We start from the raw sequence: 25,474 nt of genomic DNA on the forward strand, positions 1-25,474 counted from the left end.
CCTCTCCCAGCCCCTATCCACCTGCCACATCTTCATTCGCCTCATGTGGGGACAGAACAAAGTGCATGCGGCCAGGGATGCTGCATCTCAATCGCAGCACACTGCCTGAATGTAAGCTGTACACACTGGGAAGAAAGGGAAAAAATACAGCCTCCAACTAATAGCACAAGAATGTTCAATGTGCAAAAATGGCAACTTAGAATATATTATCAATGATGTTCAAATCCTGAAGCAATTGAATATATAAACACTCACTTGTAAAAAGTGCTGCACGGATCCACCAAGTTGATTCCCCTGGCTGGGAACGTGAACCCACCAGTAGTAATGAACAAACAGACGGAGATCCAGCAGGCTTAATCAAATCTTTTCTTCTTTATTCCAGACAAAAAATTAAAAATTGCAACCTGAAAGTGGACATCCAGTAATAAATGGTGATAGATGGTATAACGCCATCATGTCCAGCAGTATCAAGCACCCTGACATGAAGTTTGATGTTTGTGCTCACCCTCTACAATTGTTCCTCCTACTCATACTCCTCCTTGCACACTTCTGCTCCTACTAGGCTCAATTCACACTAATTCGCCCAAACTCTTCTGGTTAGAGGCTCAATCCACCCTGATTCCGCCAACTGTGCTGGTTAGAAGCTCTTTATAAGTCATGCCAAGTAATACACTGGCACACATGGCTGACTTAATGTTAGGTTGTAGAGATGAGCGAACACCCAAATGTTCGAAGTTCGAAATCCGATTCGAACAGCCGCTCACTGTTCGACTGTTCAAACGGGTTTCGAACCCCATTATAGTCTATGGGGAACATACAGTATACTAGTTAAGGGGGAAACCCAAATCCGTCTCAGGAGGGTCACCAAGTCCACTATGACACCCCAGGAAATGATGCCAACACCTCTGGAATGACACTGGGACAGCAGGGGAAGCATGTCTGGGGGCATATAAACTATGGGAAGAATATGTAAATCCGCCTTCCATGATGTAATTAGGAAGACAGTTGCTGCCTCATTGTTGCAAACCAATAGAGGGCGCTCACTGGAATGTGCAAGCCTGTCTTAAGACAGGATTCCAGTGAAATAACCCAATAATGGCTGCTCCCTTTAGCTTCATGCCCGACCTTCCAAGAGGCCTTTGTTTAGCAATGACGCTGGGATTATTACCAGGTTATAGTCTCTCAATCGAGGACAGCTGTTTCGATCTGGTTGGCTCTCATCAGCCCGATGTAGAGAGGACTATAACCTGGTAGAGGTGAGAGGCTTAGACAGGGTTCGGGGGATATTGTCACTCCTTAGGGAGAGACCACCATATAGGTGTGTGGAGATTTGTTAAGCCTTTAGCACTATAGCCTTTAGCACTAAAGGCTTAACAAATCTCCACACACCTATATGGTGGTCTCTCCCTAAGGAGTGACAATATCCCCCGAACCCTGTCTAAGCCTCTCACCTCTACCAGGTTATAGTCCTCTCTACATCGGGCTGATGAGATCCAACCAGATCGAAACAGCTGTCCTCGATTGAGAGACTATAACCTGGTAATAATCCCAGCGTCATTGCTAAACAAAGGCCTCTTGGAAGGTCGGGCATGAAGCTAAAGGGAGCAGCCATTATTGGGTTATTTCACTGGAATCCTGTCTTAAGACAGGCTTGCACATTCCAGTGAGCGCCCTCTATTGGTTTGCAACAATGAGGCAGCAACTGTCTTCCTAATTACATCATGGAAGGTGGATTTGCATATTCTTCCCATAGTTCCTTGCAAAGTGGAGTGCTAAAGGCTTAACAAATCTCCACACACCTATATGGTGGTCTCTCCCTAAGGAGTGACAATATCCCCCGAACCCTGGGGGCATATAAGTCACTTTATTACATGGAAATCCCTGTCAGCTTGCGACAGGGATTTCCATGAACATGAAACGGGGGAACAGATGGGGGACATGAAACTGTTGGCAGATGAAGGGGGTACGGCATGACACTGGGGGCAGATGGGGGGACATGAAACTGGGGGCAGAGATGGGGGGACAGGAAACTGGGGGCAGAGATGGGGGGACATGAAACTGGGGGCAGAGATGGGGGGACATGAAACTGGGAGCAGAGATGAGGGGACATGAAACTGGCGGCAGATGAAGGGGTTATATGAAACTGCGGGAGAGATGGCGAAGGGACATATAATGTACGGGTGACTGTAGTAGGATTATACTGTGTGGGAGCACATGAAAATTGAATGAGAATGGGCAGAGTCAACATAAAAGTGGGCGGAGCTAAATTCGCCACAGCGCGTGCCGCATATTTTGTCCCTCTTTCTAATCTTCAAAAGTTGGGAGGTATGCCTAAAGCCATCAGAAAATACATATTTCCGATGGCTTTAGCCACTCAGAAGCCGCGCTACTGTCTGCAGCAATGCTATTAAGCTGGAACGCACGCCGTTATAGATGCACATTCCAAACTGAATTGGGTCACCGCAACATGAGGAACTGTATTGCGGGGTCACGGCATTAGAAAGGTTGAGAACCACTGTAATAGGAGGTAGTAGTCCCTCTGATAGCTGAGCTTTTGCAATGGCCATGGTAACTGTAGTGGTGGTCCAGAGTGTGGGGCACCTCTCATGGAACACACAACAAGTCAATTTTCAAAAGTAGTATAGCAAAAGACACAGTCCTTTATTGACCAAAAGTTTCATTACTGAGGACTTCCATAAAGTGCAGCAATACCTCACAGTGATACAGTCTCTCATGTACAATTCAGCAGGTGCATGCGAGGAGGATTCCCTTGTAAACTGACAAGTAAGGGCTGATGCTGACACAACTTTCCTCAGATTTTGTAGTCTAAAGTATTGAGGAGACACAGTCCAGATTATAGCTACAGAAGAGGGATCTTCTCCTGGTGGGAGACTAATTTGGGGTATATGTAGTTACTTATGGTTAATGCTCCATGGTATTCGATAGCCGGATGCAGACCTAAAAGACACATGGTTTGGAAACCACGGAGCACTGGACTTGACCAGAGGCCTTCTTTGGGTTCAGGAATGCAGAAAGGCTCCTTTATAGCTGCTCCTATCAGGTTCACTCCTTCTTGGAGGTAGTAGAAGTGTGTTTGTTATCCCCTCTGTATGGACTGGTGAAGGGTCCCAGGAGAATCTGTACCTTACATGGATCTCGAAATTCACCATGCAGCGCCTAGGTTTGGTATAGCAGCAGGTGATGTTACATCATAGACTATCCTCTACAGAACATGGCTTCCCTGGTTTCCTATCCCCTGCTAAAAGGAAGGTGGGGCTAAAGTCTCCACCCACAGCTTGCTAGAAACTTCTCTGCAAAAAGCTTGTGCTGTGTATATGCAGTGAGCAAGGGGGTGCACAATGGCGGTGGTAGTCCAGGGCTGATGGGGATAGTAGTCACGGTGATATCACAGGCCTGAGTGGTATACAACCCTGTTCCCCTGTCACATACAAGTACCTTTCCTTTCACTTTCGGCTGTTACTTTTCTACAGTGTACAGGCTGTAATGACTTCTGTGACTAAGAGTCCAGTAACAACGGTTTTGAAGAACTTTACTTGAAAAATCTCTTGTGCATGCAAAGTACAGATATCACAGTCTCTTTAGTAGCAAATAGCAGTATAGCTTTTACAGTTCTCACAAGTAATTGCAGCACTGTCTGCACAGCAGTCTGTAGCGGGGTGGGAAATGTTATACCTCATTCTTTGTATACTGTCCATGCTGTCATTTGGCTGCTACATCTGTTATAAAGTGTATAGGGCGGCACAGAAGGGAGAGTCATTCTCCATCCTTAATCCCTAGAGTTGAAGTACTGAGTGATTGAAAAGTCCTTGTTTCACTAAGGACTGAGTAGAATCCGCGCAAGTACGTGCAAAGACTCAGGGGTGTTCGGGACACAGACAGAAAGTTGAGTCTGTGGAAACCGAGCACTAGGCCAGAGACTGTTGGTATATACATATATGCAACAGATATAGACTTATTGTATTATACTGTGTAGGAGGAACTTATAGCTTCCGGACACTAGATGGCGATGTTATTATTGTTATGTGCTGAATACATGTAATGATATGCTATGGAGGCTTGTCTATATCTCAGAATGCTGCATATCTATGGTTAAGGTCCTTTCCAGTGTATTCCTTGTTATATTGCTGTATAGACATGCTGATGGATGTTACCTCATGTTCTGAGAAGTAAACTGAAGATTAACCCATATAATCTACTCTGAAGCTTTCTTCTGCGACTGCACTCTGCAACAGAGACTTGCACATAAAAGTGCAAAGATTCAGGGGTGTTTCAGTAAAGGGACACTAAGCCAGAGACTTTCACATCAGAGATTAGTTCAATGAAAACAGAGTGACTGTTTGGGAGTTCCCACTAAGAGAGGTCGGTGTGACCCTCGAGAAGTCAAGAGTGACCCTCTATTGTCTTAATTGCCCTAGAGGGGTGGGAGCTCACAGCTGACTGGCCATCAGCTAGTATGGGGAAGGGACCCTCTGAGATATGGTACACCCCATATGAACTAATAGGGAAGGGAGAGAGAGAGAGAAGTTGAAGAAGCCCAAGAAAAAAAGTAAAATAAAAAAAATAATAATAAATAAATAAAAATCTGTGACGGGTCTGTTTGGCCCTAGAAAATGTGACTGGTCTGTGTGGCCCTAGAAAAATCTGTGATGGGTCTGTGTGGCCCTAGAAAATGTGACGGATTTGTATTGCCCTAGAAAAATCTGTGAAGGGTCTGTGTGGCCCTAGAAAATGTGACGGGTCTGTGTGGCCCTAGAAAATGTGATGGGTCTGTGTGGCCCTAGAAAAATCTGCAAGAGGTCTGTGTGGCCCTAGAATTGTGGAAAACATAAGTTGCCGCCCAAAAGTAAAAATGAAAATTTTTAAGAGATAGGACTGTTTGATAGTAAATTTTGGAACCAATGGGGATTAGATCATGCAGGACAGATACAGGAGCATAAGTTACAAAGGGGAATATATGCTCTGATTAAAGAACAGAATGGGAGGAGTGCAGAGTCAGCCGGTATGGAAATGAGCCCAAGAGATCCTACTAATATTATAAATGTGAAAGTTTGTGTGTTTGGATGTTTGTGAGTTTGGATGTTTGTTCCTCAATCACGCTAAAACGCCTGGACGGATTTACGTGCAATTTTCCACAAACATAGTTTTCCCTTAGGATTGAGTCACAGGCTACTTTTGGTGCCACTAAACAACATGGTTTCCTAGCAGGAGACTCACAAAAGCAGGACTCCTAGCCCCAGCTATAGACTCACACACACTGCCTGGCATTTCCTGCCTCAACCTGCCTGCACACTCCTTACTGTCACCTCAGGAGTAGCTCTCACTCTACTCACTCACATTTACATATAGCTTTCCACTATACATACACAATACAACACATCCCATTGTAAATACATGTATCTCCTATCACTGCTATATACAGTACCTGATACATATATACTCCTGTACACAGGCTGTATATACTATATAATTACATGTATTACCTATCACTGCTATATACAGTGCCTGATACATATATACTCCTGTACACAGGCTGTATATACTATATAATTACATGTATCTCCTATCACTGCTATATACAGTACCTGATACATATATACTCCTGTACACAGGCTGTATATACTATATATTACATGTATCTCCTATCACTGCTATATACAGTACCTGATACATATATACTCCTGTACACAGGCTGTATATACTATATAATTACATGTATTATCTATCACTGCTATATACAGTGCCTGATACATATATACTCCTGTACACAGGCTGTATATACTATATAATTACATGTATCTCCTATCACTGCTATATACAGTACCTGATACATATATACTCCTGTACACAGGCTGTATATACTATATAATTACATGTATTACCTATCACTGCTATATACAGTGCCTGATACATATATACTCCTGTACACAGGCTGAATATACTATATAATTACATGTATCTCCTATCACTGCTATATACAGTGCCTGATACATATATACTCCTGTACACAGGCTGTATATACTATATAATTACATGTATCTCCTATCACTGCTATATACAGTACCTGATACATATATACTCCTGTACACAGGCTGTATATACTATATATTACATGTATCTCCTATCACTGCTATATACAGTACCTGATACATATATACTCCTGTACACAGACTGTATATACTATATATTACATGTATCTCCTATCACTGCTATATAAAGTACCTGATACATATATACTCCTGCTCCTATATACTCCTCCTCCTACACAGGCTGTATATACTGTATATTACATGTATCACCTATCACTGCTATATACAGTACCTGATACATATATACCCCTGTACACAGGCTGTATATACTATATATTACATGTATTACCTATCACTGCTATATACAGTACCTGATACATATATACCCCTGTACACAGGCTGTATATACTATATATTACATATATTACCTATCACTGCTATATACAGTACCTGATACATATATACTCCTGTACACAGGCTGTATATACTATATAATTACATGTATCTCCTATCACTGCTATATACAGTACCTGATACATATATACTCCTGTACACAGGCTGTATATACTATATAATTACATGTATTGCCTATCACTGCTATATACAGTGCCTGATACATATATACTCCTGTACACAGGCTGTATATACTATATAATTACATGTATCTCCTATCACTGCTATATACAGTACCTGATACATATATACTCCTGTACACAGACTGTATATACTATATATTACATGTATCTCCTATCATTGCTATATACAGTACCTGATACATATATACTCCTGTACACAGGCTGTATATACTATATAATTACATGTATCTCCTATCACTGCTATATACAGTACCTGATACATATACACTCCTGTACAAAGGCTGTATATACTATATAATTACATGTATCTCCTATCACTGCTATATACAGTACCTGATACATATACACTCCTGTACAAAGGCTGTATATACTATATATTACATGTATTACCTATCACTGCTATATACAGTGCCTGATACATATATACTCCTGTACACAGTCTGCATATACTATATAATTACATGTATCTCCTATCACTGCTATATACAGTACCTGATACATATATACCCCTGTACACAGGCTGTATATACTATATAATTACATGTATCTCCTATCACTGCTATATACAGTGCCTGATACATATATACTCCTGTACACAGACTGTATATACTATATATTACATGTATCTCCTATCACTGCTATATACAGTACCTGATACATATATACTCCTGTACACAGGCTGTATATACTATATATTACATGTATCTCCTATCACTGCTATATACAGTGCCTGATACATATATACTCCTGTACACAGGCTGTATATACTATATATTACATGTATCTCCTATCACTGCTATATACAGTACCTGATACATATATACTCCTGTACAAAGGCTGTATATACTCTATATTACATGTATTTCCTATCACTGCTATATACAGTACCTGATACATATATACTCCTGTACACAGGCTGTATATACTATATATTACATGTATCTCCTATCACTGCTATATACAGTACCTGATACATATATACTCCTGTACACAGGCTGTATAACACATCACATTGTCTGTATCACAACATACACAATATAACACATCAAATCACATTTGCTAGCCCACCAAACTTTTTAAAGCACTTTTATAGTTTCACACGTCTGTGTCCGCCCAATACTCAACTCATCGCAGACGAAGTCGCGGGTAAAAGCTAGTAGTTTAAATAAAGAACAGTTGGAAAAGGAGGTAATAAACTGTTGATAAGTTGGAAAAATAGGAAACAAGGTATTAAGTGTTTGTATATTTTCCTTAGTGTAAGGAAATGTATAGTGAGCACCCACTCACAGTCCAGCTAAAGGGTTAATGTGGTCTGCACATAGCATTGTGTTGTTAGCGCCATGTGAGTGGTGACTAGATAAAGATATTGTCAGGATACGGAGTCGCCGCGGTCTCCTTGCTGCGCGGAGTCTCCCTGGGAGACGTGTTAGGAGTTCTATTGGGTGTGCTTAGGTCATTAAGGGTTAATCTTTTCCTTGCCTTCAGTCTCCATGCCATTTGCCATCAGGTGTGTTTCTCTGCTGCTATTTAAACCCCACCCAGGCATGGATCCTTGCCAGCCATTCACTTTGTGTTTCCTGGTCCCCCTGTTCAGTCTGATTCCTTGTCTGTTTGTATTCCATATGTTTCTTGGTTTTTAGACCCGGCTTGTATTTTTGACTATCCCTTGTCTTTTGATTTGGTACCTTTTATTATATCTCCTGGCTTGACCTCTTGCTCGTCTGACCTCGCCTTCTCTTCTGTGTCTTGCTGGGACTTGTGGTCCTCCATGGTTCCATGCTGTTTAGTCTTTTGTTTTGCATGGCATTGACACTGTGCTTTCTGTTTAGGTGTGACCCCGTGACTCCAGTCCCTAGGACTTTCAGGGCCTCCTCTCCCCTTATCCTAGCCGCCGGATAGAAGGTTAGGAGCCGTGGTAGGCACACTTCAATTAGGAAGTGCATTGGTCTGCCTCATCTCAGATACTACAGCATAGTCATAGATGCAGGGCCTGCGACCCCTTTTGTCCTTAGTTGCACAGTGTTGCTTTCCCAGCTGTGTCACCTTGCACTGCCTGACCCTGACTCCAATCCTTACATAATGGCTGGCCCTTACCCTAGACAGGCCGCCCTGCGGTTTAGTATGGATGCCGAACACTCCGTAACTGACCGCCTGGACGAACTGTCAAGGCAGGTGCAGGGCATGGCTGGGTTAATTAACCAAGTCTCGCAGCATCTGGAGGCTTTGCCTGATCCAGCATCAGCCGCTGCAGGTTCTTCTATTCAAACACCAGTTTTTCCCATATTGAATACCCGTCAGGATCCTAAAATGTTCTTGCCTGACCGTTTTGACGGTAAACCAGACAGATTCCGAACATTTCGGGAATCTTGCCGTTTATTTTTCCATTTTAATTTCCTTTCTTCTGAAGCAGAGCAGGTGGCGCTGGTGGTGTCCCTTCTACGAGGGTCACCACAAGACTGGGCCTTGGCTCTACCTGCTGGAGCTCCTGAATGGAATTTGTTAAGTAAATTTTTTCAAACATTAGGTCAGATTTATGATGACCCTAATAGAGTTGCCTTGGCCGAGTCCCATCTGTTGTCTATTCAGCAGGGAGTTAGAACTGCCGAGGACTATTGTACGGAGTTTCGTCAGTGGAGCTCTCAGTCAGGGTGGACAGACAGACCTTTGTTAACCCTTTTTAGACAAGGCTTATCTGATTCTGTAAAAGATGCTCTAGTAAGTCATCCAGTCCCTGAAAATCTAGGAGACTTTATGCCCTTGGCTATTTCTATTGATAGGAGGCTTAGGGAAAGGCGTAGAGAGAAATTAAGCAAACCTGGGTCCTCAGCTAAATCCTGGTCTGTCCTTTCGGAACCTATACCTCCTTCTGCTGTCCCTACCTCTAGTCCTATATCTGAAGAAGAACCGATGATATTGGGGTCCACAACCGCCTCCAGGAGAAAGTATCGCCTAGAAAACGCTCTGTGTCTGTATTGCGGCAAACCTGGACATATCCTGAGAAACTGTCCAACCAGACCTAAACCACCGCCGGAAAAACGCCAATGCCTGAGTGATTTCCGGGAGGGTCACTCAGGCACACAGGTACCTCCTAATAATATTGAGAAATGTTTACTCCCTGCTATTCTTGTTAATGGTAATAAAACTTTTGCATGTCAGGCGATGGTGGATTCAGCTGCCGCCATGAACTTCATCCATGAAGTTGTGGCACAAGCTCTAGGAATTGAATTAATTCCCTTGAAATACCCATTTCAGGTATCTGGAGCAGATCTAACCCCTTTGTCTGAAGGGAAAATCTTAGCCCGTACTGCTGAGGTGCAGTTTTTTGTCGACAGTTTACATGTTGAAAAAGTGTCATTTTTTGTTATGAAAAAACTTGCTGCAGACGTTATTCTTGGTTTACCCTGGTTGCGTGTACATAATCAAGTGTTTGATTGGGAAACTTTGGAGTTGGTTAGATGGGGAGATTCCTGTACTTCTCATCTTAATACTGTTTGTACTATCAAAAACTATATCAAAATTTCGGAATTTATTACTGAGTTCAAAGACGTCTTTGATGAGCTCAATGCGGAAGCCTTGCCTCCACATCGACCTTATGACTGCACAATTGATTTGGTTCCTGGAGCTAAACTATCCAAAGGTCGCATTTTTAACCTTTCAGCTCCAGAGCGCAAGTCCATGCGTCAGTACATTAAAGAGAGCCTATCTAAAGGACATATCCGACCTTCAGTTTCTCCTGTGGGGGCGGGGTTTTTCTTCGTTGAAAAAAAAGATGGTGGTCTCCAACCTTGTATTGACTACAGGGAATTGAATAAAATTACGGTCAAAGACCAACATCCTCTGCCACTCATCCCGGATCTTTTTAACCAGGTGGTGGGGGCTCGATGGTTTTCTAAAATTGACCTCCGCGGAGCTTACAACTTGATTCGGATAAGAGACGGGGATGAGTGGAAAACTGCATTTAATACCCCTGAAGGTCATTTTGAATACCTAGTTATGCCTTTTGGTTTGAGCAATGCTCCGGCGGTATTTCAACGTTTTGTGAATGACATTTTTAGGGATCTGTTAGGTAGATATCTAGTAATTTATTTAGATGACATCCTCATATTCTCACCGGACTGGGAGTCACATCAGCAACATGTAAAAGAGGTTCTTCTTAGGCTATGTCAAAACCACCTCTGTGCTAAGTTATCCAAGTGTCAATTTGGAGTCCAGGAGATAGGTTTTTTGGGATACATCCTTACTCCTGGTACCATTGGTATGGATCCCAGAAAGGTATCTGCTGTACTTGAATGGGAGAAACCTACTACCTTAAAAGAAGTTCAAAGGTTTCTAGGTTTTGCCAACTATTACCGAAAATGTATCCGAATTTTTTCTTCTATTGTTAAACCTCTCACCGATTTGACCAAAAAGGGGGCGGATCCTGCCTCCTGGACACCAGAGATGGAGGTAGCGTTCGCCACCTTAAAACAACTCTTTACTTCTGCCCTAGTCCTGGTCCATCCTGATCCTGAATTGCCCTTTATTGTAGAGGTTGACGCTTCAGAAGTAGGTGTAGGAGCCGTCCTGTCTCAGGGCACTGAACCATTTACCAACCTCCAACCTATCGCCTACTTTTCCAGGAGGTTCTCCACTACCGAGGCCAATTATGATGTTGGCAATAGAGAGCTTCTGGTGATTAAGTGGGCCTTTGAAGAGTGGAGACACTTCCTGGAGGGGGCCAGACATAAAATTACTGTACTAACCGACCACAAAAACTTATTATATTTAGACAAGGCGAAAAGATTAAATCCCCGTCAAGCCAGGTGGGCTCTATTTTTCACTAGGTTCCACTTTGTAATTACCTACCGTCCCGGCTCAAAGAATACTAAAGCAGATGCCTTGTCCAGAAGTTTTGGTCTTAGTGGTAGTTCTGATGGGGAACCTGAAAATATACTTGCTCCTGGGGTGGTAGTGGCAGTTTTGACCTCGGATCTTGAAACCCATATTCTCAACACTCAGGATGCTGCCCCTAGTGCGCTACCACCAGGTAAATTGTTTGTCCCTAGCCACCTCCGCTTGGAGCTCTTAGAGGAGATCCACTCCTCTGTTCTGGCAGGTCATCCAGGCATTACTGGTACTGGGAATCTGCTATCACGTACGTATTGGTGGCCATCTTGGCAACGAGATGTTAAAAATTTTGTTCATTCTTGCGAGACCTGTGCCAGATCTAAGGTGTCCCAAGAACTTCCAGCGGGTCTTTTACATCCACTCCCGCTACCCAATCGACCCTGGTCACACATCTCCATGGATTTTATTACCGATCTCCCGTCCTCTAAAGGGAAATCGGTAATTTGGGTTGTAGTAGATCGTTTTTCTAAGATGTCCCACTTTGTTGCCTTGAAAAAATTGCCTTCAGCTAAATTGTTGGCCTGGTTGTTTATCCGCCACATTTTACGTCTGCATGGTATTCCTTCAAATGTGGTGTCGGACAGGGGCGTACAGTTTGTGTCCAGGTTTTGGAAAGCCTTTTGTAACAGGTTGGGAGTCTCTCTTTCTTTCTCCTCAGCCTTCCACCCAGAGACTAACGGTCAAACAGAGAGATTGAATCAATCTTTGGAACAGTATTTGAGGTGCTTTGTGTGATTGCCAAGATAAATGGAGTGAATATTTGCCCATGGCTGAATTTGCACTAAATAATCATGTCAACTCCTCGACTCAGTCATCTCCTTTCCACATTAACTATGGTTTTCACCCCAGATTCTCCTCAGGAACAGGCAATGAATTCGCCTTTTCCTCAGTAGAGGACGTTGCTAAATCTCTCTGTACTGTATGGGCTGAAAGCCTGGCATCACTGAGAAAAGCCCAGGCTAATCAAGTAAATTTCGCCAACAGAAAGCGCCGCCCTGGACCTGACTTTGTGGTGGGTGACAAGGTCTGGTTATCCACTAAAAATCTCCAACTTCGTGTTCCATCTACTAAGTTTGCCCCGCGTTTTATTGGTCCATATCCCATTTCTGAAATAATCAACCCTGTGTCATTCAAATTATCACTTCCTAGGTCCCTCCATATTCACCCAGTTTTTCATAAGTCCCTATTCAAAAAGTATGTTCCGGCAATGGTCACTCGTTCCCCACCCGAACCAGTGATCGTTCAGGGGGAACTAGAGTATGAGGTGGAATGGGTCATTGATTCACGCAGAGTGCGGAATTCCCTTCAGTTCCTCATACATTGGAAGGGGTATGGACCAGAGGAGCGTGTTTGGGTGGCAGCCAGAGACCTTCACGCTCCTAGATTGGTGGAGAAGTTTTTCCGTTCTTACCCTACTAAGCCTGGGGGTCCTCTTGAGGGTCCGGAGGCCCCTCCTCAAAGGGGGGATACTGTCAGGATACGGAGTCGCCGCGGTCTCCTTGCTGCGCAGCGTCTCCCTGGGAGACGTGTTAGGAGTTCTATTGGGTGTGCTTAGGTCATTAAGGGTTAATCTTTTCCTTGCCTTCAGTCTCCATGTCATTAGCCATCAGGTGTGTTTTTCTGCTGCTATTTAATCCCCACCCAGGCATGGATCCTTGCCAGCCATTCACTTTGTGTTTCCTGGTCCCCCTGCTCAGTCTGATTCCCTGTATGTTTGTTTTCCATATGTTTCTTTGTTTTTAGACCCGGCTTGTATTTTTGACTATCCCTTGTCTTTTGATTTGGTACCTTTTATTATATCTCCTGGCTTGACCTCTTGCTCGTCTGACCTCGCCTTCTCTTCTGTGTCTTGCTGGGACTTGTGGTCCTCCCTGGTTCCATGCTGTTTAGTCTTTTGTGTTGCATTGCATTTACACTGTGCTTTCTGTTTAGGTGTGACCCCGTGACTCCAGTCCCTAGGACTTTCAGGGCCTCCTCTCCCCTTATCCTAGCCACCGGATAGAAGGTTAGGAGCCGTGGTAGGCGCACTTCAATTATGAAGTGCATTGGTCTGCCTCATCTCAGATATTACAGCATAGTCATAGCTGCAGGGAACGCGTCCCCTTTTGTCATTAGTTGCACAGTGTTGCTTTCCCAGCTGTGTCACTTTGCACTGCCTGACCCTGACTCCAATCCTTACACGGACATCTTTGTGAACGGACACTTAAGGACAGACAAGGACTGTAAAAGAACGCACATGATGTCCCATTAAATCAATGCAAAATGTAACGGACACAGCTAGTGTCCGATGCTAATGTCCACGCAAGATTTTGTGCGGACTTTAGCATCAGACACTAGCTGTCAGACACCGACGCTAGTGTGAACGCCCCCTTACAGTTAAAACTTCAGCAACTACTTCAGGTTGGGCATTAGTTTCAGTCACAGGGGTGAGATCCTGTACTGACTGCGTCACAGCAGCAGCATATGAGGTGCTCTGACTGACATTTCCCTCAGGCTTGTTTACTGTGACAGGATTTGAGCTGGTCTCAGGCACCCAGCTCACTATAGAGTTGGTACAGTGAGCATATACCTCACAATTACAGGCAATATGGCCAGAAACCCCACAAACATCACAGGTACGAGGCTCAGGGCAAGCCCCGGCCTCATGACCACTTTTTTGACAATTCCTGCAGACTTTTCCTGTCAGACATTCCTCCCGAACATGGCCATATTGGTGACAGTCTCTACAGAACTTGGGCTGTCCTGGGTAAAAGAGGAATCCTCTGTTCCCAGCAATGTTACAGTTGGCAGGAGGGTGAGACAGACCCCCTATGTTGTCGGGGTCTACTCTCAACCTGACCCAAAATTTGACTTTACAATTAAAGATGCCAAATCGATTGTGCTGCTTAACACCACCTTTACCTGACAGACAATCCTTGTGTAAGTAGGCCTTGACTAACTCCACATCTGTATAAGGGTTGTATAGGTGAACTGTCAGAGGTTTTTCCTCTCTCCCAATTAAGGGTGTAAAAGGATTCTGAACCTGCATCAATATGTAAAAATGGTAGTACATGTGCTGAAAAAATGCCCAATCATACGATCAACATATATAGCTAAAGAGCAAACGCCAAAAAGCACAAACGCCAAAAAGGACGGAATCATATATCAATGAAAATGTATTAGATGTAAGACACAGATTAGGGCAAACAGAAACATGTACTATGTGAATAGAACCAGATAACAACTACCTGCAGTCATGGTGACAGAAACTGGTACGGCACTTGCTAAAAGAGGGTGGCCCTGGCATCAGTCTGTTTGCCCTAATCTGTGTCTCACATCTAATACATTTTCATTGATATATGATTCCGTCCTTTTTGGCGTTTGCGCTTTTTGGCGTTTGCTCTTTAGTAGAGATGAGCGAACACTAAAATGTTCGAGGTTCGAAATCCGATTCGAACAGCCGCTCACTGTTCGAGTGTTCGAACGGGTTTCAAACCCCATTATAGTCTATGGGGAACATATACTCGTTAAGGGGGAAACCCAAATCCGTCTCAGGAGGGTCACCAAGTCCACTATGACACCACAGGAAATGATGCCAACACCTCTGGAATGACACTGGGACAGCAGGGGGAGCATGTCTGGGGGCATCTAACACACCAAAGACCCTCTATTACCCCAACATCACAGCCTAACAACTACACACTTTACACATTCCAAAAAACCTCTATCAAAGTGGGAAAATACCTGGAAACCTTCTTTACTCCCCAAATGGATGGACACAAACCCCAATTTAAGCTGAACAAACAGTAACAACCACCCCTTTAAATCACGTTCCCCATGACAACCACGGATGGAATAGACAATGGGAAATCCAAAAGCCCTCACCCTTAACTATCATTTTGAGTGTGTGTGTGTGTGTGTGTGTGATGTGGTAAGACCTTCCAAAATTCACTTTTCTAGCCCTTAACATGAGCCCTTCCAAACAAAGTTACAGGACCTTAAGCTGAGCTACCAGCAGAGATTGAGGCCCTTGGCATGAGTAGAGCCTTGCACCAGCAGTGTTTTTGTCCCTTAGGGTGAGTTGAGCCTTGTACCAGCATGTGTCCCTTAACATCAGGCGAGCCCTAAGTTCTGTGCTTTGCACAAAATTTCCACATTAACTAGGCTGAATGGTACAAACCTTAGTAGGCCCGAGAACCAGGAACAGGTCTTGCAATGGCTGTCGGATAACGCTTAAAGCACATTGTCCACCAGCCAGTCAGCCTCTACCTCCTCTCCTCCTCTTACCCAACAGTCTTGTCCTCCTTCCACCCAAAATTCTCAATCTTCCCAGAACAATAACCCCAACTTTCCCTGCTCCCCAGAGCTGTTCTCCCTTCCTTTGACTGTACCGCAACCTGCCCCTCCATTTCGCGATTCCACAGACCTAACAGATGAGTATCTGTGTCCAGATGCTCAAACACTAGAGTCTCCTCCATCTCTGGTCGATTTGGTGGCGGATGACCAGCAACCCACCCTCATCGACGATGATGAGACGCAGTTGCTGTCAGGGCAGCCAGTTGACATGCGCATTGTGCAGGAGGAGGAGGTGAGACAGGAGTTGGAAGAGGAGGTGGTGGACGACGAGGACACTGACCCCACCTGGACAAGGCGGATGTCAAGCTGGGAAAGTAGTGTGGATGTTGAGGCAGGTGCAGCACCAAAAAGGGTAGCTAGAGGCAGACGTCAGCAGCTCAGGCGAAGCCAGGCCACACCCGGAATCTCCCAAGATGTTCCAGTTTGTACCCAGCCCCGAAAAACTCCCGCCTCGAGGGCACGTTTCTCGAAGGTGTGGAGTTTTTTCAAGGAATGCGCCGAGGACAGATATAGTGTCGTCTGCACAATTTGCCTCTCGAAATCGAGTAGGGTCTCTGAGAAGAGCAACCTTTCCACCACTTCAATGCACCGTCATTTGGAATCCAAGCACTGGAATCAGTGGCAGGCAGCAACGGCAGGACAAACGTCGCCCGCCGTTCATGCCACTGCCTCTGCTCACAGTGCTGGCGATGCACTCCAGAGGACGAGCCAGGACATCACTTCATCTGCCTCCGCCACTTTGTTGACTTCTCCCTCATCCTCCCCTGTTCCTGTCTTATCTCCTTCTCCTGCACCATCAAAGGCACCATCAGGTGCTTCTTTACAACAACCCACCATCTCTCAGACATTGGAGCGCCGGCAGAAATACACCGCTAACCACCCACCCACGCAAGCCTTGAATGCCAACATCGCTAAACTGCTGGCCCAGGAGATGTTGGCGTTCCGGCTTGTTGAAACTCCGGCCTTCCCGGACCTGATGGCAACGGTGGCACCTCGCTATGCCGTCCCTAGCCGTCACAACTTCTCCCAGTGTGGCGTCCCCGCCTTGCACCAGCACGTGTCACTCAACATCAGGTGGGCCCTTAGTTCCGTGCTTTGCTGCAAGGTCCACTTGACCACCGACACTTGGACAAGCGCCTGTGGTCAGGGATGCTGCTTATCTTTAAGGACAGGCAGGGTGAATGTGGTGGAGTCTGGTCCCGGGGTGCAAACTGGGGTACCCTATCTCCTCTCCCAGGCCAAAATTCATGGCAGTAGACTGAAACCCTACGACGCTGCAACCTCCACCCCAGCTACTAGCGGCAAACGCTAAAACACTGGCGTGGGGAGACATCAACAGGCCGTGCTGAAGCTCATCAGCTTGGGGGACGGACAGCACACTGCCTCCGAGGTCAGGGATGCCATCCTGGCTGAGATGGCATTTTTTTTTCCCTGCTACACCTGGGGCCTGGCATATTTGCGCCTACCTCCACCCCAGTTACTAGCGGCAAAAGCTAAAACACTGGCGTGGGGAGACGTCAGCAGGCCGTGCTGAAGCTCATCAGCTTGGGGGACGGACAGCACACTGCCTCCGAGGTCAGGGGTGCCATCCTGGCTGAGATGGCAATGTTTTTTTCCCTGCTACACCTGGGGCCTGGCATTTTTGCACCTGTGATAATGGCTGGAACCTGGTAGCGACTCTGGAGCTTGCCAGCCTCCAACACGTTCCATGTTTGGCCCACGTCTAACTTAGTGGTGCAACGTTTTTTGAAAACATACCCAAATGTACCGAAGCTACTGGTGAAAATGCGGCGCTTGTGCGCCCACTTTTGCAAGTGTACAGGAGCCGCTGCTAGCCTCAAAACACTCCAGCAAGGCCTACATCTGCCTGATGTCCACACACGCTGAAACGCTACATTCCATATCTTGACCAGAGTGTGTGAGCTGCACAGACCTTTGATGGAGTTCCATCTACAAAACCCAAGGGTTCCTCAAAGTCAGCTCCCAAAGTTTCTGCACCATGAGTTTCCAGGGGTGGCAGAGTTATGGCTATAGGCAGAGGCATGGATAGGGATGATGTCAAGGGGCAAACGCAGTGTGGATGTGGAGGCAAGCTAAGCAGAAAAAACTGGGGGTACAAGCAGAGGCATGGACTGGGGTGATATCTAGGGGCAAAAGCAGTGTGAATGTGGAGGCAAGCTAAGCAGCAAAAACTGGGGGTACAAGCTAAGGCATGGACTGGGGTGATGTCTAGGGGCAAAAGCAGTGTGGATGTGAAGGCAAGCTAAGCAGGGAAAAAGGTGGCTAGAGGCAAAGGGATGTCCAGAGGCAGAAGACAGCTGCATGACAGAAGCTAGACCTGAGCCAGCAAGGCCCAAGATGCCCTCTTTTCTAGCTTCCTTAGAAAAATTCCCCCATCGAGGCCACGTTCCTCGCTGGGGGAGATAATTTCTAAATGTATAGGTCGAGGACAGACTGAGTGTGGTTTATACACTTTGCAATGCGACTCCCCATCTCCCAGGCCTTTCATTCCAGGCTAAAGTACAGCGCAACCCACTCACATGCCCAAGGCTTCAACGGCCTCATCTCAAAAATTCTGGCCTAGGAGATGTTGGGGTCCCGGCTTGTGGACCCTCTGCCCTTTTTGGGCCTGCTGGCTACTGCGCCACCTCACTGTGCCATCCACACCAGCACTTTTCCCCAAACATGAGGCGGTCCCTTAGTTCAGCGCTTTGCCCAAAAGTTCCACGTGACCAGCTACGAATGGACAAGTGCATGCGGACAGGGACGCTACCTTTCAATCTTGGCACAGCGGTTTAATGTACTTGAGGCATGGACTGGGTCGCAAAATGTGGTGGACTGACTTATCTCCCCACACAACATTCCTGGGAGGAGGACTGAAACACCACCCTCCTCCTCCGCCGTTAAGTGGACCCCAGCTACGAACTGGAAACGCTGCAACACTGGTGTAGGGAGACGTCAGCAGGCCGTGCTGAAGCTCATCAGCTTGGGGGACGGACAGCACACTGCCTCCGAGGTCAGGGATGCCATCCTGGATGAGATGGCAATTTGTTTATCCCCGCTGCCCCTGGGGCCAGGCTTTTTTGTCTTGTTGGAGGGCTCTGGAGCTTGCCAGCCTCCAACACGTTCCATGCCTGGCCCACGTGTTCAATGTAGTGGTGCAACGATTTTTAAAAACATACCCCAAATTAGCAGAGATAAGGGTGAAAGTGCGGCACTTGGACACCCACTTTCCCAAGTCTACAGTACCTGGAGCTAGCCGCAATACACTCCAGCAAGGCCTACATCTGCCTGAAGCACCTACTGTTGTGCGAGGTCACCACACGCTCAAACCCTAGATACCGTATGTTCAGCAGGGTGTGTGAGCAGCAGAGACCTTTGATGGAGTTCCATCTACAAAACCCAAGGGTTCCTCAAAGTCAGCTCCCTCAGTTTCTGCACCATGAGTGTCCAGGGGTGGCAGAGTTATGGCTAGAGGCAGAGGCATGGATAGGGGTGATGTCTAGGGGCAAAAGCAGTGTGGATGTGGAGGGAAGCTAAGCAGCAAAAACTGGGGATACAAGCTGAGGTATGGGCTGGGGTGATGTCTAGGGACAAAAGCAGTGTGGATGTGGAGGCAAGCTAAGCAGGGAAAAAAGGTGGCTAGAGGCAAAGGGATGTCCAGAGGCAGCAAGGGCAAAGATGCAAAACTCTCCCCTGTTTCAAGAATTTTCCCTAGGTATGGGACACGTTAATGGCACCCCCTGGGCAAACTACCGTGGTGGACTGACTTGTCTCCCCACACAACATTCCTGGGAGGAGGGCTGAAACACCACCCTCCTCCTCCTCCTCTGCTGTTAAGTGGACCCCAGCTACGAGCTGGAAGCGCTGCAACACTGGTGTGGGGAGACGTCAGCAGGCCGTGCTGAAGCTCATCAGCTTGAGGGACAGACAGCACACTGCCTACAAAGTGAGTCATGCAATCCTCGATGAGACGGCAATGTGGTTTTGGCCACTGCACCTGGGCCCAGGCATGTTGTCATGTGTGATAATGGCCGTAACCTGGGATCGGCTCTGTAGCTTGGCAGCCCGCAACATGTTCCATGCCTGGGCCACGTTTTTAACTCATTGCTGCTAATCTTTTTAAAAAAGTACCCCAATGTTCCTGAGCTACTGGTGAAAGTGCGGCGCTTGTGCGGATAGTTTTGAAAGTCTATAGTTGCCGCCGCTAGCCTCTATGCACTCCTACAACGCTGGTATCTGCCCAAACAACGGCTGTTGTGCGACGTCTCCACGCTGCTGGAACTAAACATATCATCTCTTCAGCAGAGTGTGTGAGCAGCACAGACCTTTGATGGAGTTCCAACTGCAAAACCCTAGGATTCGTCAAAGTCAGCTCCCTCAGTTGCTCAACCATGAGTGGCCATGGGTGGCAGACTTATGTGAAATCCTATCCCATCCATTGCAGTGGACACGAAACATTAGTATGCGCTCATCACAACTCCGGATATGGTAGCTGCGTTAAGCAGGGTGCAGAGTACAACACAGACCAGGCCCGAGCACCAGGAACAGGTGTTAGAAATACTGCAGCATCCGCCATTTCCTTCCAATTTTGTGGTTGTGGACCCGCCACCGACGTTTGAGGATGATGAGACACAGTTGCCATCAGGGAAAGCTGTGGTCATGTGCGGTTTGCAGTAAGGGGACAGTGCGCAATTGGAAGAGGAGTTGGTGGATGACGAGGCCACCGACTGCACATGGACAGGGGTGATGTCTAGGGGCTAAAGCAGTGTAGATGTAGAGGGAAGCTAAATCAACAAAAAACCTGGGTAGAAGCAAAGGTATAAACTGGGGTGATGTTTAGGGGCTAAAGCAGTGTAGATGTGGAGGGAAGCTAATTCAACAAAAAACGTGGGTAGAAGCAAAGGCATAAACTGGGGTGATGTTTAGGGGCGAAAGCAGTGTAGATGTGGAGGGAAGCTAATTCAACAAAAAAACAGGGTAGAAGCAGATGCATAAACTGGGGTGATGTTTAGGGGCGAAAGCAGTGTAGATGTGGAGGGAAGCTAAGCAGCAAAAACAGTGGGTAGAAGCAAAGGCATGCAAAACTCTACCCTGTTGGAAGACTTATTCCTAGGTCTGGGACACGTTAATGGCCCCCCTGGACAAATTACTGCCACTCAGGGGCCTAGTGTCACCAGGAAGGACAAGTATAGTCACATGTTGTGGGAATACCTGGCCGACCCCAGCTCTGTCCTCTCCGATCCCTATGTGCTCTGTGCACTTATTATCTCATCTTTTTTTCTGCACTGCACATCTCTTGCCTACTTCCTTTTGGATCTCAGAAGTGGTGGTCCACTTCAAGAGATTGGTAACTTCAGTGCTGGAGTTGTCAATAGTAACGGGATTAGCTGAGGGATCGCTGTCTTAACCACTTTTTGGCACAAAATTAAATTCCAAAGCCAAGTATGGTGCAAGTATATGATGCAAGGACACCTACACATCTGTCTCTGACACATTGGGGAGTTCACCCTCATGCGCCCTTTTGGCCTACACCATCATGCGCCTCTTTCGAGCCACTCCACATCTCCCAAGCTTTTCATTGCAGGCAGAAGTACAACACAACCCACCCCCATGCCCAAGCCTTTAACAGCCTCATCGATAAACTGCTGGCCCTGGAGATGTTTGTGTTTGTTTATGCTTCTGGATACCCAGGCCTTCCGTCAGCAGATGGCAGCTGGGGCACCTCCCTATGCTGGGCCTAGCCGTTACTACTTCTCTTGGTGTGCTGGCCCTGCCTTGCACCTGCATGTGTCCCATATCATCAGTCGGGCCCAGAGTTCTGCGCTTTGCTGCAAGGTCCACTTGACCACAAGTGGACCTTGCGCCTGTGGTCAGGGATGCTGCAGTGCTTATCTTTAAGGACAGGCAAGGTGAATATGGTGGAGTCTGGTCCCCGGGTGCAAACTGGGGTGGCCTATCTCCTCTCCCAGGCCAAAATTCATGGCAGGAGTAGACTGAAACCCTACTACGCTGCAACCTCCACCCCAGCTACTAGCGGCAAACGCTAAAACACTGGTGTGGGGAGACGTCAGCAGGCGGTGCTGAAGCTCATCAGCTTGGGGGACAGACAGCACAGTGCCTCCGAGGTCAGGGATGCCATCCTGGCTGAGATGGCAATGTTTTTTTCCCTGCTACACCTGGGGCCTGGCATTTTTGCGCCTGTGATAATGGCTGGAACCTGGTAGCAGATCTGGAGCTTGCCAGACTCAAACACGGTCCACACATGACCCACGTTTTCAACTTGTTGGTGCCATGTTTCCTTGAAACCTTCACCATTGTGCCTGATATACAGGTCAAAGTGGGGCCATTTTCGTAAGTGAGAACTAGTCTCTGCTAGGCAGAAAACATTCAGAGCACACTCCTCTCATTTTCGCACCGTTGGCTGGCGGAGGAAGACGAGGGGGATGGAGTGGCATCTGATGTCCCTGTCCCACACGAGGCTAGAGGGTGCACTTCAGTGCATCCCATTGCTTCACCACAAATGGTGTGAAGGGGAGTGGAAAATGGAGGAAATGGAGAGTGACCCTTACAGTTGGGGCCAGCAAAGGCATGCCAAGTAACACACTGGCACACATGGCTGACTTCATCTTGGGTTGCTTTTCAAAAGTCTAACGCATACTTCACATCATGGAGAACAAATAATACTGGATTTTTACAAGCCTCGAACCACGGTCTAGGTCTAATTTCTGTTCCTTTCTTATATTAGGGGAGAGGAACCAAAAATTACTTAAGTGATGCGTTTAGCGTACATAGACTGACTATTAATGTGTATCCCACTTAGTGTTGTTGGGGTTACACACCGTCACAACCTGGCTAAAGCTTCTATAGCTGTTAATAAAGTCAACAAAGTTGCAGACAGATTAGATTTAGAACATGTTGTCTTCATTGTCAAAATCCTCTTTATAGGTAATGTGTTTTTTTGGGCCGAGCTGTCTGGGAATGAGCTGGTGCAGCACTGATAACCTGGGTGAATATGGAAAGAGCCTGAGATGTAGGGTGAATGTATCCCCAAATTATTTGGGGAATTTCCACTCAGAAACTGGCACTATATGGCAGTAGCAAGAATTGAGGGTATATGTAGGCCCAATATATTCTTTGAATTCCCAGTCAGACAATAGCACTATATACCAGTAGCAAAAATTGTGGGTGCATGTAACCCCAATATATTCTTTGAATTCCCAGTCAGACAATGGCACTATATACCAGTAGCAAAAATTGTGGGTGCACGTAACCCCAATATATTCTTTGAATTCCCAGTCAGAAAATGGCACTATATACCAGTAGCAAAAATTGTGGGTGCACGTAACCCCAATATAGTCTTTGAATTCCCAGTCAGAAAATGGCACTATATACCAGTAGCAAAAATTGTGGGTGCACGTAACCCCAATATATTCTTTGAATTCCCAGTCAGAAAATGGCACTATATACCAGTAGCAAAAATTGTGGGTGTATATAGCCCCAATTCTATTGCTAGGGGACTTCCAGTGTATTTATGGAGTGAAGGTGGGGGGGCTCACCATTGGAACGTGGATCGGGGGTATATATAGGGTATACGGGAATACACTGTCAGTGTATTCCATTCAGGATCCTGGGAAAGCTGGGTTGCGGCGATTGAGCCCGTCAGTGCCACGTTATACTGACAAGCTTCTCCCTGGAATTGAAATTATATGTAACCCCAATATATTCTTTGAATTCCCAGTCAGACAATGGCACTATATGGCAGTAGCAAACATAGTGGGTGTATATAGCCCCAATTCTATTGCTAGGGGACTTCCAGTGTATTTCTGGGGTGAAGGTGGGGGGGCACACCATTGGAACGGGGATCGGGGGTGTATATATAGGGTATACGGGAATACACTGTCAGTGTATTCCATTCAGGATCCTGGGAAAGCTGGGTTGCGGCAATTGAGCCCGTCAGTGCCACGTTACACTGACAAGCTTCTCCCTGGAATTTAGCTCTTACAAGAGCTGTTGGTTGTCTTCTCCTTCCTATCCTATTCTACCCCTGCCTACCAGAATCTAAGCCCTAGCTAACTGGACGGAAACCTCCGTCCCCGGTGAATTGCAAGCTCAGAATGACGCGAAGCTGGGTGGCGCTGTTCTTTTAAATCAGAGGTCACATGTTTTCGGCAGCCAATGGGTTTTTCCTACTTTTTTCAACGTCACCGGTGTCGTAGTTCCTGTCCCACCTACCCTGCGCTGTTATTGGAGCAAAAAAGGCGCCAGGGAAGGTGGGAGGGGAATCGAGTAATGGCGCACTTTACCACGCGGTGTTCGATTCGATTCAAACATCGGGAACAGCCTGATATCCGATCGAACATGTGTTCGATAGAACACTGTTCGCTCATCTCTACTCTTTAGCTATATATGTTGATCGTATGATTGGGCATATTTTCAGCACATGTACCACCATTGTTACATATTGATGCAGGTTAACCTGTTATTGGATGTTATGTGACTTAATATATTTCTTTATATACCCTTTGATGGTGCACATGTATTTGTGCTGACATAAATTTCTACTGCTTCACTATCTTTGATGGGTGGAGCCATATGTACAATATTTGGGTATTTACCATCATGTAATTATTAACATACTGGTTTAACCTGTTACCTGCGGTGATTTATTTTCTATATATATTGAGGAATTATTATATCTTTATATTTATGCTATTGTAGAGATAATTTTTATACTTTCTATCCCACTATATACTTATATTGGCGATTGATACATCGGTAATGTGCACTTGTTTTATATCTTTGTATCTTCTCTTTGGCTTTGGCACCAAAAACTTGACTTTGGATATGCGATGTCCCTCACTCCTTCTTAAAACCACCCAAACTACGGTAAATAATGACTTTGGAATAAATGCACAAAACACTTTATTTTGGTTGTCAAAATGGCCACAGCTTTATTAAACTCACAGAAGTAAAATAATGACAGAAGGAGTCAGGTGCAGTGCTAGACCATTGGGATTCACGAATACTGTGAGATCCCCAGCTGTCTGACATAAAGCACCCGGCCAGACAGCAATAAATAAATAAAGGGGGGCGGCACGCTCCGGCTTGCAATTCTAGCAGAGCCAGTACACTTTAAGGGCACCAACGACCCTGTGCTTAACCACTGTGCCCGCCCCTGGATGACGTTACTATTATGACATCCTTCAGGCTGGCCATTTCTAAAGCTCAGCCTGTTCACCACCATGAGGTTTAACCTCCTCTGTTAGTTAAAATAAGTCCACAATAACTTGCCTGCAACTTCCACCTGACTCCTCAACCGCAAACATAAAGCTGTGACAGTTTATCAATGGACCATGTGACACGTAATACTTTATTACCCATGACTGACTAAATAATGGCAAACCCCCGACTCACAAAGAGTCATCCTACAGCACTCAGAAGAGGAAAAAAACCCTGTGGAGGAAACCTCTAGGGAACCATGGCTGAAGGACGTCCCTTCCCTTGGGCTTATAAGATTAATGCCCAACAATAACTCATAATTGAATATATAGAGCCAAATACACAATTACAGTAACAAAGCAATGGTACAATAATACATTAGACAGG

The 25,474-nt window shown here is 46.0% G+C and overlaps 1 protein-coding gene and 1 long non-coding RNA gene across 2 annotated transcripts in view; one reads left to right on the top strand and one right to left on the bottom strand.

The window, feature by feature from the left end:
• LOC142198570 (uncharacterized) overlaps positions 1-25,474 on the bottom strand; it is a 269,412-nt gene that overhangs the window by 112,260 nt on the left and 131,678 nt on the right. The window lies entirely within an intron of this gene.
• LOC142198563 (uncharacterized) overlaps positions 1-25,474 on the top strand; it is a 171,294-nt gene that overhangs the window by 7,897 nt on the left and 137,923 nt on the right. The gene's annotated exons all lie outside the window — the stretch shown is intronic.

The sequence above is a fragment of the Leptodactylus fuscus genome, chromosome 1, assembly GCF_031893055.1.
Source record: "Leptodactylus fuscus isolate aLepFus1 chromosome 1, aLepFus1.hap2, whole genome shotgun sequence".
Taxonomy (NCBI): domain Eukaryota; kingdom Metazoa; phylum Chordata; class Amphibia; order Anura; family Leptodactylidae; genus Leptodactylus; species Leptodactylus fuscus.